Below are 17,595 nucleotides of genomic sequence, written 5' to 3'. Positions count from 1 at the left end.
GTAGGTACTGGAAAGGAAGACTTATTAAATTCAGACTCCGGATGGGAATAAAGTAGTGGCAACAGGCTGATGGCACTACTGACTTGGCTTCTTCAGGTGATATGCGGCTACTTGAGGTGAAATAGCCATTAAAGGTGACGCTAAGCAACCTACACTACTTGATGCTTCAGGGCTGCAACTTGATCACGGGGAAGCGAGGTGGTTCACATAAGGCGCTGCGCTCTTAAAACTGGTGATGGTAATGCTGGTGGCCGTATTACGTTCCCGCTAACTTGGTGATGTGCTGCTCTGAAGGTGGTGAAGTCTTGGAGCCCAGTGTTGATCTTGGCGCGAGGTTGTAAGGTTGTTAGTGTAATGTCAAAGGTAAAGTGTATCTTGAAGGGTGAGTGTACCAGGTGATAATGATCATGTATGTATGTTGTGATGGTGGTGGTGGTGGTATCACTATTATTAGAATTAGTAGTAGTAGTAGTAGTAGTAGTAGAAAAATTATGATGGTGTGTGTGTGTGTGTGTGTGTGTGTGTGTGTGTGTGTGTGTGTGTGTGTGTGTGTTTACGTTGTACTGTTCAGTGTCTTCTTTTCGATACAAATTTGCAAAGCTGTTGGAAGAAAGTGTTAAGACATTACTTGGCCACACACACACACACACACACACACACACACACACACACACCAAGGATTTGACCACGTAAGTCGTTCAAGCCGATTGTATTGTACTTTTCTTCCAGATTCTACATCTCTCTCTCTCTCTCTCTCTCTCTCTCTCTCTCTCTCTCTCTCTCTCTCTCTCTCTCTCTCTCTCTCTCTCTCTCTCTCTCTCAGATCACGGCGCCGCCTTCGTCAGCCCAGCGTTGTTCCCCAGTGCCTGCCTCTCTCCCTCTTGTTTACTTGACACACCTTTCTTGCCACTTCTCTCACTTGCCTCTTATTCCCCTCTCCACTTCTCCTCCATCCGGCACCCTCACGCCGCTCCCCTCCACTCTTTCCCTCCCTCCTCGACCCTTAGCAGCTTACGTCAGGGCTAAAATCTCTCGTACTGTGAGACGAGTGGACCGTAGAAGAGGGCGTGGAAAATATTAAGTCTTCTAATGCTATCCCCCCGCCTCCACCTCCCCCCTCCCCATACGGTGGTATAAAGAGATGCATCTGCACGTGTGGTGTGAATGGTGCTGTTGACTAGGCAGTTGTTTTGTGTATATGTGTGTGAGGGTAGAGAGAGAGAGAGAGAGAGAGAGAGAGAGAGAGAGAGAGTCAGTCAGGCAGAAAGATAGATAAAAGATAAAGAAAGTGAGAAGGAACTAAGAAAGTCTGTATCAGTTAGAAAGATTAATAAGACATACATAAAGTGAGAACGAAGTGAGAACGAACAAAGAAAGGCGGTCAGTCAGTCAGAAAGACATATTAAACGTACAGAATGTGGAAACGAATCAAAAGTCAGGAGGCCAGTCAGTCATTCAGAAAGATAGAAAACGTACAGAAGCTTAAAACTAAAACTCCGTAGTGCCTCCTCATAGTGAAGTTGTCTGGTGCTCGGGGCGTATAACCTCGGCCGGTGAGAGAAACACAAGCACCGCGATACAGTTTCCCATCCTTAATTAGTTTAGTGTGTTACATTTCATAGCCATTGTGGGGAGGCTGATGCACGCGTCCATGCCGTCACTCTTACCGGAAAAATACTGGAGCTTTAAACACACACACAACGAAGTATGTCCTGTATAACTACTACTACCTACACCACAAGCTGAACTGTAGAATAATGTAGGGTCATTTTCGAACAGGGAAGACAGAGGAACGTAGCAATCTCCTGAGAAATTCCGCTCGAAGCTCTTCATTGAACCAGAATAGCTCCCGTCAGGAAAGTGAAGCCTGGTAGTGGATGTGATGAAGCACTGTTACATCAAAGAGAAACGAAAATAGATTTTATGATAACAGGCAATGAAGGACTCGGTGAAAAATAAAAGTGCTATTGACGGAGTAAGTGCAGAAAACGGCCATCGTGGTATTAGACAAAGGCAAAGAGTGAGTGTTAAAAATGAACTTTTTTTTTATTATGTACATTAATAGAAAGTAAATATGTGTATGTGATTTTTTTTTTTTTCTTGTGTGTGTGTAAGTGAAAATAAGTCAGTTTTATTTCAGAAAGACAAACCAGAAGTTATACCCAAAATAAACTCCGTTATTTTCACCGAGAGTAACAAACGGAAAGGCTGAATCACTAACAAACAAATAAATTAATCCTGCAGGCTTCACAAAGTGCTTCGAAACTCGTCCAGAACCAGAGGCAGTGAACACAGACTCGATGAACCCTTGTCGGCCATGCAGGTGACCACTGGGACTGTGCCGCGTGTTTGTTTGCATGTTTGTTGGCCTGCACGATTAATGAGGCATAAGAAAAGAGATTTTTTTTTCGCCAAACTGTTGATACTGAGAGAGATACACCAGTTTGCTCTTTCATTGCCTCGTTCTTCCATGTGATGAACGACGGTTTTGTGTTTCAGAGGCAAACGACCGAGCTCATTGTGACCCTCGTGTTTGTGCCTCTCTGTGTGCTGGCCTGGCATTCTGTGTGGACGTGGCGGTGTTGTCTACACCGGTGGTGGTGATGGTGATAGCGATGGTGAATGTGCGGGACTGTGGTGGTGGTGATGATGGTATTTGCGGATGTAGCATCTAGAAATCGTGGTGGTGATGGTGGTTGTTATGGTGGTAAGTGAATTTAAGAAAGTTTTAATTGTTATTTCTTTTACGTATACTTTTTCCCAGTGATTGTTATTCAAAGTGAGTGCAAATTTTTAAAATGAGAGGAACACACATACACACCATTGTGAACCTAGATGAATGCAGCGTTAGGTTAATGATGATGAACAATTTCCTTCCCGTTTGCCTTAATCAACTTATACCTGCCTCTCTCTCTCTCTCTCTCTCTCTCTCTCTCTCTCTCTCTCTCTCTCTCTCTCTCTCTCTCTCTCTCTCACGCGTGATGAATAAGAGGATTTTACCGGATTTAATCGAGTTTTAAGTTTCATCTTCACTGCAATATTTCTGGTTAACCTCGTGACCACCTTTCAACCTGAGATCAGTAACCTTTGTTGGCTGTGGATGAATAGTCGGTGTAATGAAGTGGTGGACGTGAGGCCTCACTTTAAAATCGAACTGACGCCTGGGTGGTTTTTGAATGCTCTAAATCATCTACGTTTTTTGGCTAGATGCTTCAGCTTCCTTGGTTGTGTGTCTAAGTCGTAGAATATAACGTGTGTGTGTGTATGTGTGTGTGTGTGTGTGTGTGTGTTTCTCGTCTTCGTAAGTTTCGGCTTCCCTTCGTGGTCATGATGAAACAGATTCCTGGACTTACACTCTTCTTACCTGCAGGCGACACCCTTAGGAAATTAGTGCACATTTTTTTTGCTTAGTTTGTGTATTTTCACAATAAGAGAAATTATATTGATAGCCGATTTTTTCCTTCACAGAATAGCCTCTCGTGTACCGAGGCTTCGTGGCCTAGAGGAGGCACAGCGTACAGCGGATGGCATTTTTGTGATATTTACTTGTAGCCCTTGACCTTTATCCTTGTGCTGTCAGAGAAACACGCAAAGCATGATAGATTACCATGACACAAACACACTCACACTCACAGAAGCCACTGCTAGGACTCCCACAACAACTTTACCAGTCAGTCTTCAGGGACGAGACAAAGCTTTTGGTTGTGCGCCTCTGAGATGCTTCCTGACGTCCTGGTTTCCGGCGGAGAGTGGTGTAGGGAAGGCCCTTAGGAACGTCACCATATGTGTGTGTGTGTGTGTGTGTGTGTGTGACTGAGCAAGAGAGAGAGAGAGCAGTTTTAGTAGTAAATGCAATGGTAAGAGTTAGCCACGTAGTTCAGTTAACAGCCATTAAGATGAATACTCCCATCACACCTTTATTAAGTTGTCGGGCTTGAATGAATCCAATCACGGAGTTTGCAATAAGCTGTATGTGAGCCGCGCTATCGAACGCTATTTCCGGAAAAGATTTCGACTTTTTTTTTATATTCTGCATTAATTATTTGATACCGTATATTTAATGGTGCTCTTACTAATCATGGTTTTCTTTGGATTCTTTCATCTTTGCACATCACCTAAATATTCCTGGATTACTTTCTAGTTAATGGTATCTAGTTCTTTTTAACGACAAATAGGTTTTTTTTTCTATTTATTTTTTTCTTTACCATTTCTCTTTTGTTGTATAATAACCTGATTTGCTGCGGCGTATATAAACTTGTGGTTGACGTTCTTCCCGTCTCTGCCTCCTTACCTTGCTGATCTGCACACCGCCCACACGCAGGAGCGTTGTATTGACGCACCTTCTCGCCAGTAAAATTCATTCATGTTTGCTTCCCTGCGTGACATCAAAGGAGAGACAGGACTAGATTCGCCTGGGATTTACATAGCGTGCGTTCCTTCCTCCTGACCTGCATTACTACACTTTCACTCCCGTACTCATCTCCATTACGTTCTTGGTGTACCTCATGTCTTTTCCTGGAATCTCGGGTTGACAAGTCGTCACGCAGCCCACGACCCAGCCTCACCCTTGCTACATATTTCAGTCCCTCCCAACTTTATTTTTCGTTTATCCCTCAGTTATTGATCAGTGGTGGATGACTCCCGTTGTGCGATAGTGCCTTGGTGCTTCTAGGAGAGGGAAGTACCTCTTGTGTAGACGAAATTGCAGACAGGTAGGTAGGTAAGCAGGACAGTTGTATGTAAGTAGGTATATAGGGAAGTTAATAAGCTTGGTAGCTGGGCAGTAGAATAAACAGGCAATAATTAGGTAGGTGGATAGGTAGTAAGTAGGGTAGGTTGATAAGTAAATAGGAAATTAAGTAAGTAACTAGTAGCAAAGAGTGGGAACCGCTTGTCTGGAATGGGTTTCATCCGTACACTACCAAAATTGAGGGAGTAGATACGCTTCGGTGCTCCGCAGACTTGTTTTACGGATCACTTGGCGTCCCGCTGGATGTGGCAGGACAGTCATGGAACACTTGCAGCTGTTAATTGTTCGTCTGAGGTTGGTTTATTGTTGGTTTTAGTAGTTTACATTCACTTAAAATTATTTCACATTCTACAATTCATTTAAAAAGATATCTGGCGACTACCAACCATTACTTTCTTCTTCATTGTGGAAATCTTAATGTAAAACAGGTCGTTAGTTCACGTATTAATTGGTATTTGAGTTTTAGAAAACTAATTCATCACTTTGGGTAAATTAACTTGTTCTTAGCTAAGCAGGTAGATAAGTGAAGTAAGTGGAGGCTGTAAATATGTCATCACGGGTTTCCATCTGTCTGTCACGAAAAGTAAGGAAGAGAACATGCCTCGGTGTTCTCAGACCGGTGTTGTGGCTCAGCTACCACTAGGGGGAGTGTTGCAGGAGAGTAAGGAACAGAACATGCCTCGGTGTTCTCAGACCAGTGTTGTGGCTCAGCTACCAGTACGGGAGTGTTGCAGGACAGTAAGGAACAGAACATGCCTCAGTGTTCTCAGACCGGTGTTGTGGCTCAGCTACCAGTAGGGAAGTGTTGCAGGACAGTAGGGAAGAGAACATGCCTCGGTGTTCTCAGACCGGTGGTGTGGCTCACCTACCAGTAAGGGAGTGTTGCAGGACAGTAAGGAAGAGAACATGCCTCGGTGTTCTCAGACCGGTGTTGTGGCTCAGCTACCAGTAGGGGAGTGTTGCAGGACAGTAAGGAACAGAACATGCCTCGGTGTTCTCAGGCCGGTGTTGTGGCTCAGCTACCAGTAAGGGAGTGTTGCAGGACAGTGAGGAACAGAACATGCCTCGGTGTTCTCAGGCCGGTGTTGTGGCTCAACTACCAGTAAGGGAGTGTTGCAGTACAGTAAGGAACAGAACATGCCTCTGTGTTCTCAGGCCGGTGTTGTGGCTCAGCTACCAGTAGGGGAGTGTTGCAGGACAGTAAGGAAGATAACATGCCTCGGTGTTCTCATACCGGTGGTGTGGCTCAGCTACCAGTAAGGGAGTGTTGCAGGACAGTAAGGAACAGAACATGCCTCAGAGTTCTCAGACCCCGTGTTGTGGCTTAACTTCCAGTAGGGGAGTGTTGCAGGACAGTAACGAAGAGAACATGCCTCAGTGTGCTCAGACAGGTGTTGTGGCTCAGCTACCAGTAGGGGAGTGTTGCAGGACAGTAAGGAAGAGAACATGCCTCGGTGTTCTCAGACCGGTGTTGTGGCTCAGCTACCAGTAGGGGAGTGTTGCAGGACAATAAGAAACAGATTATGACTCGGTGTTCCCAGACCGGTTTTGTGTGTCACCTACCAGTAGGGTAGTGTTGTAGGACAGTAAGGAATAGAATATGCCTCGGTGTTCTCAATCCGGTGTTGTGGCTCAGCTACCAGTGGGGGAGTGTTGCAGGACAGTAAAGAACAAAACATGCCTCGGTGTTCTCAGACCGGTGTTGTGGCTCAGCTACCAGTAGGGGAGTGTTGCAGGACAGTGAGGAACAGAACATGCCACGGTGTTGTCAGACCGGTGTTGTGGCTCAGTTACCAGTAGGGGAGTGTTGCATGACAGTAAGGAAGAGAACATGCCTCGGTGTTCTCAGTCCGGTGTTGTGGCTCAGCTACCAGTAGGGGAGTGTTGCAGGACAGTAAGGAAGAGAACATGCCTCGGTGTTCTCAGACCGATGTTGTGGCTCAGCTACCAGTAGGGGAGTGTTGCAAAAAAGAAAGGAACAGAACATGCCTCGGTGTTCTCAGACCGGTGTTGTGGCTCAGCTACCAGTAGGGGAGTGTTGCAAAAAAGAAAGGAACAGAACATGCCTCGGGTTCTCAGACCGGTGTTGTGCGTCAGCTACCAGTAGGGGAGTGTTCCAGGACATTAAGGAAGAGAACATGCCTCGGTGTTCTTAGACCGGTGTTGTGGCTGAGTTACCAGTAGGGGAGTGTTGTAGGACAGTAAGGAAGAGAACATGCCTCGGTGTTCTCAGACCGGTGTTGTGGCTGAGTTACCAGTAGGGGAGTGTTGTAGGACAGTAAAGAACAAAACATGCCTCGGTGTTCTCAGACCGGTGTTGTGGCTGAGTTACCAGTAGGGGAGTGTTGTAGGACAGTAAAGAACAAAACATGCCTCGGTGTTCTCAGACCGGTGTTGTGGCTCAGCTACCAGTAGGGGAGTGTTGCAAAAAAGAAAAGGAACAGAACATGCCTCGGGTTCTCAGTCCGGTGTTGTGCCTCAGCTACCTGTAGGGGAGTGTTGCAGGACAGTAAGGAAGGGAACCTGTCTCGGTGATCTCAGACCGGTGTTGTGGCTTAGCTACCATTAGGGGAGTGTTGCAGGACAGTTAAGAAAAGAACATGCCTCGGTGTTCTCAGACCGGTGTCGTGGTTCAGCTACCAGTAGGGGAGTGTTGCAGGACAGTAAGGAACAGAACATGCCTCGGTGTTCTCAGACTGGTGTTGTGGGTCAGCTACCAGTAGGGGAGTGTTGCAGGACAGTTAAGAAGAGAACATGCCTCGGTGTTCTCAGACCGGTGTTGTAGCTCAGGTACCAGTAGGGGAGTATTGCAGGACAGTAAGGAACAGAAAATGCCTCGGTGTTCTCAGACCGGTGTTGTGGCTCAGCTACCAGTAGGGGAGTGTTGCAGGACAGTAAGGAACAGAAAATGCCTCGGTGTTCTCACACCAGTGTTGTGTCTCAACTACCAGTGGAGGAGTGTTGCAGGACAGTAAGGAACAGAACATGCCTCGGTTTTCTCACACCGGTGATGTGGCTCAGCTACCAGTAGGCGAGTGTTGCAGGACAGTAAAGAACAGAACATGCCTCGGTTTTCTCAGACCTGTGTTGAGGCTTAGCTACCATTAAGGGAGTGTTGCAGGACAGTAAGGAAGAGAACATGCCACGGTGTTCTCAGACCGGTCTTGTGGCTTAGGTACCAGTAGGGGAGAAGGAAGAGAACATGCCACGGTGTTCTCAGACCGGTGTTGTGGCTTAGGTACCAGTAGGGGAGTGTTCCAGGACAGTAAGGAAGAGAACATGCCTCGGTGTTCTCAGACCGGTGTTGTGGTTCAGCTACCAGTAGGAAATAGTTGCAGGACAGTAAGGAACATAACATGCCTCGGTGTTCTCAGACACATGTTGTGGCTCAGTTACCAATAGGGGAGTGTTGCAGGACAGTAAGGAACAGAACTTGCCTCGGTGTTCTCAGACTGGTGTTGTGGCTCAGCTACCAATAGGGGAGCGTTGCAGAACAGTAAGGAAGAGAACATGCCTCGGTGTTCTCAGACCGTTGTTGTGGCTTAGCTACCAGTACGGGAGTGTTGCAGGACAGTAAGGAACAGTAAGGAACAGAACATACCTCGGTGTTCTCAGACCGGTGTTGTGGCTCAGCTTCCAGTAGTGGAGTGTTGCAGGACAGTAAGGAACAGTAAGGAACAGAACATGCCTCGGTTTTCTGAGACCGGTGTTGTGGCTCAGCTACCAGTAGGGGAGTGTTGGAGGACAGTAAGGAACAGAACATGCCTCGGTGTTCTCAGACCGATGTTGTGGCTCAGCTACCAGTAGGGGAGTGTTTCAGGACAGTAAGGAACAGAACATGCCTCGGTGTTCTCATACCGGTTTTTTGACTCAGCTACCAGTAGGAGAGTGTGTCAGGACAGTAAGGAACAGAACATGCCTCGGTGTTCTCAGACCGGTGCTGTGGCTCAGCTACCAGTAGCGGAGTGTTGCAGGACAGTAAGGAACAGAACATGCCTCGGTGTTCTCAGACCGGTGTAGTAGCTCAGCTACCAGTAGGGGAGTGTTGCAGGACAGTAAGGAACAGAACATGCCTCGGTGTTCTCAGACCGGTGTTGTGGCTTAGCTACCAGTAGGTGAGTGTTGCAGGACACTAAGGAACAGTACTACTTGTTTCCATTAGTAGGAGGAGGCAGTAGGCACCTGCTGAAATGATAATTACTCCCATTGAAGTCTAAAGCACTGGATGAGGGGATGCTGTAAACTTATCATTAAACCCAGCTGTGGCCTCACTGAACGTTTCCCTTTGTGTCTCACAACACAAGGGGGCAGTCACAGCCTCTCTTCCTGCTTACAAAACTACAAGCACCTAATAACACACACACCTTTCACTCAAAAATTCAAAATTATCATGGCAACTTCTACACCAGCCTCGCAGTCCCCATATGGGGAGGGGCTCACAAATGTTCCCAGGTCAGACTGCTCTTCTGATAACGACCGTAAGTGTTTTGACATTCACCTAAACTTTTCCTTCGTTAACTTCTGCAACATTCGCGGTCTTAGATTTAATATTCAATCTGTAGAAGTCCACCTCTCCTCTACTAAACCTCATCTTCTTTTTCTCACAAACTCAGGTGTCTGAAGCAACTGACAGTAGCCCCTTTTCTATTCCCTCCTACTTTTTCTATCTTCATTTTCAATCCAAAGCTGGACTTAACCTGCTCTCGTGCCCACGCTCTTGAATCTTCCAAGTTTTCCACCTTCTGGCTACGACTACAGAGTCACTCTCAAACTAAATTTATCTGTGCTGTATACCTCTCTCCTAACTCCTCTGACTATAAGAGATTCTTTGACTACTTAACTTCCAAAGTGGAGCACATTCTGATTCTCTTCCCTTTTGCAGAGATCTCCATTCTTGGAGACTTCAATGTTCACCACCAGCTTTGGCTTTCTTCTCCCTTCACTGACTATCCTGGTGAACTAGCGTTCAACTTTGCTATCCTCCACGACCTAGAGCAATTGGTGCAACACCCTACTCGTATTCCTGACTGTCTTGGAGATACGCCCAACATTCTTGACCTTTTCCTGTCCTCTAATCCTTCTGCTTATGCTGTCACCCTCTCTTCTCCGCTGGGCTTCTCCGATCACAGTCTCATATCTGTATCTTATCCTATCGCTCCAGTCCCTCCTCAGGATCCCCCTAAACGGAGGTGCCTCTGTCATTTTGCCTCTGCTAGATTGGGGGGACCTGAGGAGGTATTTTGCTGATTTTCCTTGGAATGACTACTGCTTCCGTGTCAGAGATCCGTCTTTGCGTGCTAAGCGCATAACAGAGGTGATAGTGTCTGGCATGGAGGCATTCATTCCTCACTCTTTTTCTCGACCTTAACCTTCTTGTGCTATATATGATAGAAAGGTGGCCCACAAAGGGTACTTAAGCCTTCCATCACCAAAATCTCATGTGCTTTATATTTCTGCCCGGAACCAAGCCAAGTCTGTTCTCCAACTAGCCAAAAACTCCTTCATTAAAAGAAAGTGTCAAAATCTTTCAAGATCTAACTCCCCTCATGACTTCTGGCATCTAGCCGAAAACATCTCCAATAACTTTGCTTCTTTTTTCTTTCCCTCCTTTATTTCATCCAGATGGCACCACTGCTATCACATCTATTTCTAAAGCTGAACTCTTCACTCAAACCATTGCTAAAAACTCTACCTTGGATGATTCAGGACTTGTTCCTCTCTCTCCTCTACCCTCTGGCTACTTCATGCTACCTTATAAAATTCTTTGCAATGATGTTTTCCATGCCCTCGCTGGCCTAAACCCTTGGAAGACTTATGGACCTGATGGGGTCCCTCCTATTGTTCTCTGAAACTGTGCCTCTGTGCTTGTACCTTACCTAGTCAAACTCTTTTAACTCTGTCAACATCTACCTTTCCTTCTTGCTGGAAGTTTGCCTACATTCAGCCTGTTCCTAAAAAGGGTGACCGTTCTAATTCCTCAAACTACCATCCTATTGCTTTGATTTCCTGCCTATCTAAGGTTTTTTTTTCAATATACCCTCAACAGGAAGATTCTTAAACATCTATCACATCTATCAACCTTCTATCTGATTGCCAGTATGGGTTCCGTCAAGGCCGCTCTACTGGTGATCTAGCTTTTCTTACTGAGTCTTGGTCATCCTCTTTTAAAGATTTTGGTGAAACTTTTGCTGTTGTCTTGAACATATCAAAAGCTTTTGATAGAGTCAGGCACAAAGCTTTGATGTCCAAATTACCTTCCTACGGCTTCTTTCCTTTTGTCTGTAACTTCTTATGTTTTCTTTCTGACCGTTCTATTGCTGCTGTGGTAGACGGTCACTGTTCTCCTAAATCTATTAACAGTGGTGTTCCTTAGGGTTCTGTCCTGTCTTCTAATTATTCATCAATGATCCTCTAAACTTCTTGTCCTACACTGTAAAAAATAATCTGTAAATTTTACAGAAAATTCACTGGCAACCAGGCTGCCAAACTTTTTCTGTAAAATTTAGGTATCTGTAAACAAGAATTTCCATATAAATCCGATTTTCTGTAAATTTTAAAGGTTTCTGTATTTTTTTTTTCCTTGTAAATTATGACAGGATTTTTCTGTATACCATTTACTGAAATTACTTGCTAAAGAAAAAGGGGAAAATCTATTTCTCAATGTTATTGTATTGTGTCTTACAGGAACAGTACTGGCAAACAGTATTTGTAGTTTACAGGAACTTGTGAACAACTTAACTGTATCAATTTCTTAAGAAATGTCTAGTTAATATCCATATTGTGTACACTTGATGGTAGCAGTAGAACACATAGATCCTTCATATATCAAACTAATTTGGAAAGTCTGGGTTGATAAAAAAAAAAAAAAAAAAGATACATCTAAAGACTCGTTGGCATCTGACCTTTTATTGTACATGCCAAACTTTCTCTGTATATCAGAAGAAAGTTTGCATACCTGTGTATGTGTACTATTGTATATGCAATTAAGACAACACAGTACATACATATCAAATTATGACTTTAGATACAAATGGTGGCCGTTGCAATGCTGCTGCTCTCACTACACATTACTGTTTACAATTGCCAGCTGATCACACGCCCGAATGCCTGCTGGCCAACCGAACCATGCACATAAACTGTATTCAGTATACAAAGAGCAACAGTTCAAAAGGTCGATTGACTGGCAGCCAGGCAGGAGTATATTATTTCCTCCAGATGGTCAGCATGTAAACAAAAAGCACACTGAGAGCAATGGGCAACTGGTATACACAAACTTTTTTTATGACAAACTGAAAAGTTCGCTGTATGTAGAAAAGAGCAGGTATCAGAAGAAACCAGTGTTTGATAGTATATCAAAGAGCAAATTTGATATACTGAGATTATATATATGCTGAATCAACAGCAATGTTTTAATTACAACAGTAAAATGCTGTAATCTCTCCAATATCCATCCTAGTTATTAACCAGAGGCCCATCCGGAGACTGCAACATCTGGATAGGGGTGCACATGACTGTAACACACCTGGATAATGACGTACTGTCTGAATAGTTACCCTTACCCTCCAGAGAGCAACTCTTACTGTCACGATAGCCAATCAGACACTTGTCTGGATAATGACGAGTCTGGATACTGACAGTCTGGATAATGGAGCAATTGGCGTACTGCAGAAATGTGACTATTCTGCACTCATGAGATTTTTTACATTTAATAACAATATAGCTAAATAAATACTAAAATCCCAGTTGACTCAGTAGAACTTATATTTACTAGGGCACTTTGAGGACTTTTTTATGAATATTAAATATTCCTTTCTATACAAACAGATCTTGAGTATATCACATATCTATCAAAAGTACAAAAATATTTCATTACTGTGGGAAATCACTTCACCTGAACCAAAGTATATGAAAATAAATTAACTGTTTCCTGTATCTGAAACATTTTTGGAAAAATAAGCAAGGTATTATTTAAACTGTATGTGTTTATGAGAGAAGCACAGAAGGAATGCAAGGACTGAAATGTGCAAGGAATTTGATAACCAAGCTGAGAAAGAAAGAAAAAAAAGTCATCCTTTTAGAGAAAGTACTGCATCAGTAATAAGAAACACTGGAACCTGAATGTTGTCCTACTGCCCATGGAAAAGTTATAAACATGAGAAAATTCATAGCTGAAAGATTTTATTCAACACAAATAATGTGTCCAACAGCACGTCAGGTTAGGGCATGGACAGCCTACATTTTCCTCATGTTCTCATGTAAAAGATGAACTAGATAAGAGGCTTCAAAATCAAAATGAGGTAAAAGGAGAAATTACCTGAGCACATTTTTAAAACTAAAAATACATTAGATAAACTTGCAAAAATATTTCTACTAAACCACACTATACAATTTAATCAATTACTTGACTCTTCATCAGAGCATTCCTAAAAAATGATAAATAAATAAATAAAAGTAATAACAAATCTAAGCATTTCACTGCATCAGCAAGCATGTAGAGAACTTTACATTATCATCATCATCATTACACTTCATTAAAAGACAATTCCAGAAATGAAAAAAAATCATAAAGAACCTAGGCATTTAACTATACATAAACCAGCGTGGAAAGAACTTTACATCATCAACATCATCATCACCATTATAATCACTGCATACACCAATAAAAAAGAGCATTCCAGAAAAAAAAATATGAACCTAGGTATTTAACTATGCAACACCAATCATGGAGAAAACCTTTATCATCATCATCATCATCACCACCATTATAATCATCATTATACTTGCATGGAGAAAACTTGACATCATCATCATCATCACCATTATAATCATCATTATACCATTAAAAAGAGCATTCCAGAAAAAAATAAATAATGAACCTAGGCATTTAAGTACATCACCTTTACAGCATCACCATTATAATCATTGACACATCATTAAGAAAAAAAAAATTATTTAAGTACATCAGCAAGAATGGAAGAGAAGTTTCATCCACTTGAGTATCACAATTGTAGTGGCTGACAGCATCTGCAATAATTAAGATAATGAAAACATGATACAAAAGTTACATTGTTGTCTTCAGTCTTGAACACACAATACAAGTACTTTATATAAACAGTAAGGTATATACTACAGGGCAAATTGTTTAGTTCTACAGAAGTCAATGGTAATAAATAAATAAAATAAATGATGGCCCACTAAGTTTCCAGATAGGGATGACCAGCCCCTTTCTCCAGGCACAAGCACATTGAAGCAATCTAACTGTCATAGCACACTCATAGCATCGCTAATAAAATGAGTAATAAAGCAAATTAATTTTTGTGAGGTAAAATGAAATGGTAAATAAGACACTAATACATGTGACTTCCTGGAAGCTTATTTTTCACTCAACAAAAACCCAATATAAGTGTTCCAAGATTTCTTAAAAGAAAATAATAATGATTAATCTCCATAATGATCCAATATAAGTGTTCCAAGATTTCTTAAAAGAAAATAATAATGATTAATCTCCATAATGATCCAATATAAGTGTTCCAAGATTTCTTAAAAGAAAATAATAATGATTAATCTCCATAATGATAAAACAATGTTTTCATAAGTAATAAACATTATCTTGTGGGATTTAGCTCCTCCAGTCTACATCAGCAATAGCATTAATCAGGGACAGGACCTTCGGATGGACTTCAGAATGCCTTTTGCAATGTTTTTTTTACTTCTATCTTGCTCTGCCATTCGGGATTGATGCCAACAAAACATCTGTAGTGACGAAGGGTAATGTACTATTGTGTACACATTGTAAATAATGTAAATTTTGTCCATATCCTTAAAAACTGCAATTCTAATCTGCAAGCTGTTACTACATACCACAGAGTTACATGAATCTCAGCTTAGTAATTTTAGTATAAGAAAAGCAATATGTCTTTGACTGTTAATACTGAAGGTGTTCTGGACAGATTTATCCATATATATATATATATATATATATATATATATATATATATATATATATATATATATATATATATATATATATATATATATATATATATATATATATATATATATATATATATATGAATTACCTTTGAATGAACTCAGGTGTTGATGCAGAATCCATGGGGTACATTATAATGAAGTAGTAATAGGAGGCCAACAGCAAAGCTAGGCCAGTGGTAAATGTGGCAATATGCTCAGTGACAACAACACCATCAATTGCCAGCATATATCTTGCTGTAGTAAATCTTGATTCCCCTGAAAGTATTAAAAATAAATAAATAAATATAACCTAGCCACCTCTGGTAAGGATTTCATGACTTGTCTCTAGCATCTTCACCCCTTCCTCACCAATCAATGCTTGTGGCAGAACTGCACTAGATATTTTACCTCCTCCACCTAAAGTCTCTCCCACAAAAGACCAGGTAATAATAATGGTAACATAGTTTTTATAGACCACAAGGTACTTTTCTATCATAATTTTTATAACAAATACCCACACATCCCATTCCTGTTCATTAAGCATAAAGGAACCAGTTAATAACTCTTTCAAAGGTGAAGTGATAAGAAAACTGCTATTATTTACAGTGCTCCTGGTTGCAGTATTACACCTCCTTTGGTTACATATCATTACCCATAAAAATTATAGGCTGATCCAAGTTATAAATGTCATTTCTTGTACTGGACACCTCCAAACTTGGTGACAACTCATCACAAAGGTCTGAATTTGATGAGTAGATAATTTCAGTTGGCAAGTCCTTAACTGTTTGACATCTTTGATGCCTACTTATGTGTGATTTAAATGTCTTTGAGAACATTTTGGAGCACTGATTAAAGGGGCACTGAATTCTGGTGCCATTATCAATGTGCTGTCTCAAATGCTTTGATAAATCCTTCATTCCATCACAAACTTGTTGGCACAACAGAGTTTTACACTGTAATTTCAAATGGAGACAAGATCAACAATTTTTCAACACTTTCTGACCTATATTCTTGATGGTCTCAGTATATATGAGCCTTTAGCCCTGTGTATGATGAAAGTGTTTGCAACCCCCTAATGGGCATTTGATAACTCTTCTGTATTCATTTGAATGCAACAGGCAATGATTTACATAATTTTTCACTGACCTTGATACATGATTACAGAGAGGACATGCAAACTCTGAATCCATGACACAAAAGTAATTACTAAAAAATCAGTAGTACTTAACGGTACTTGCCCTTCAGGAATTCAGGGATTATTACAATACTTAAGAAACATACTTTTTTTCCACGAGTGCTAGGTGGACTCGTGGAGCAAACTGCACTACATTTTCACTCATTCATCAGTCTTCCTCTCACCCGTGCCCACCAGCCGGATGTAACAGAGTACCACTTAACCTTGGTAACCAACCTAACAAACTAATGAAACTAACCACCATAACCAACCAAACCGAATTAGCCTGACCTAACTAACCTAACCTAGCGAAACCAGCATAATCTAACATAGGTATACAATCAAACTAACCAAACTAAGAGTGCAGGTCAGTCCCCATTAGTTAATAATTTAGTTTGCTAATGACTTCATGCTTCAACATAATTTATTTTAGATAGGTAAAAAAAAAAATGAGTATACATCATGCACAAATAAACGCACTTAGTAATGACATGGCTTACAAGCTGAGGTTAAGCAACCATTGAATTGTAACTTACATGCGAGGGAGGAGACCAGGAATGTTGTTGGATGCAAGGCCCTTAGGTCTTAGGGCCTTAGGAGGTAGGTAGGTAGAATACTGGTTGGCTGTGCCCTTGGTGGTGTTTTTGATGAGGCCGTGTAGTTAAGCCTCAGCAACAGCGTCAACACAGCCTCTAGTGTCCCAGAAGTGCAGTAAGCAGGTAGTATCAGGCTTGATGAAGGTACAGGCCTGGGTCTCACAAGGTACAGGATAAAGATGCAGCTACTAGTCTGGAACTGGCGTTTGGCGCCTGGTGGGCACCTCGTAATCGTGGACAAAAAAAAAAAAATGGCGGTTTACCAGTTGGAAATATCGATGCGCATGTAACTACTTTTATGCTTTTATTATTCTTCTCATCATACTTCCTCAAAATTTCATATTACTAAATGTTTCAATTGAGATAACAAGAAATATTTCTTACCTAGCATATCTTCCCAGAGTAGAATATTCCATCTAATGATTACTGACGTTACTAGGTCGAAATAACCTTGCGTCACCGAAATATTATATAGAACGTCTGAGCTTTCTATTTCATTATGAACAATTTTCATCATCACCTTACGTAAAAATGTATACGATAAATGTAAATCGACATACAATGGCAAGTTTTCAGTAACGATGCCAGGTGTCGCAATAAACAATACGCTTGACAAAGAAGGAAAAAAAAAAAAAACATTTAAAGCATGTTTTTAAGGCTATTGGTGTATCAGCAATGAATAATTATTACATTCCAGGTATTTCATAAAGAATAATATCGAAGACAACCGCTTAGCAACAAAGAAAAAAAATGCAACATTTACAGACACCCTGTTGCTTCGATTTACAGTGCTTATCTGTATTTAATTCTATCACGATAAAATATTATTTAGATAATATGGAGACTTATGGTGTCTCGGCACACACTCAACATTGCCTATTAAATATTAACAAGGAATCACTCAAGAAATTCAAGACATCACAATCAAAATGCATGTCACATACAACAGTCGAAATTGTAAACCTTGGTTACAATTAGTTCCTGTTAGTATTTATTGGAAAAATACTGTAAAAAGTTATCTTTTTTTACAGTGTATCACTCCCACGCTTATACCACCCTGCATTTTTCCACGTCTTTTCGTAGACATTCAACCCTTCAGGAAG

At 41.6% G+C, this 17,595-nt stretch overlaps 2 long non-coding RNA genes across 5 annotated transcripts in view; one reads left to right on the top strand and one right to left on the bottom strand.

The window, feature by feature from the left end:
- Positions 1-1,812: 1,812 nt before the first annotated feature.
- The window catches only part of LOC135098056 (uncharacterized), a 46,426-nt gene continuing 30,643 nt past the window's right edge, over positions 1,813-17,595 (top strand). The window contains exons 1-3 of one of the 2 annotated variants that reach the window (XR_010266521.1): positions 1,813-2,020; positions 2,245-2,323; positions 2,500-2,707. This is a non-coding gene — a long non-coding RNA (uncharacterized LOC135098056). The remainder of the gene's footprint in view (positions 2,021-2,244; positions 2,324-2,499; positions 2,708-17,595) is intronic. The other variant, XR_010266522.1, reaches the window with a different exon arrangement.
- Positions 12,915-16,994, bottom strand: LOC135098044 (uncharacterized). Of its 3 annotated transcripts, XR_010266509.1 has the most exons (4): positions 16,433-16,994; positions 14,830-14,998; positions 14,418-14,503; positions 12,915-13,774 (listed from the first exon to the last, which is right to left on the bottom strand). It is a non-coding gene; the product is annotated as an uncharacterized LOC135098044 (long non-coding RNA). The 3 variants fall into 3 exon arrangements; XR_010266508.1 differs by lacking the exon at positions 14,418-14,503 and having other exon boundaries at positions 16,433-16,973; XR_010266507.1 differs by lacking the exon at positions 12,915-13,774 and having other exon boundaries at positions 13,781-14,503; positions 16,433-16,973.

This window comes from Scylla paramamosain, unplaced genomic scaffold, assembly GCF_035594125.1.
Source record: "Scylla paramamosain isolate STU-SP2022 unplaced genomic scaffold, ASM3559412v1 Contig42, whole genome shotgun sequence".
Lineage (NCBI taxonomy): Eukaryota > Metazoa > Arthropoda > Malacostraca > Decapoda > Portunidae > Scylla > Scylla paramamosain.
This window is presented reverse-complemented; position numbering and strand designations above follow the sequence as displayed.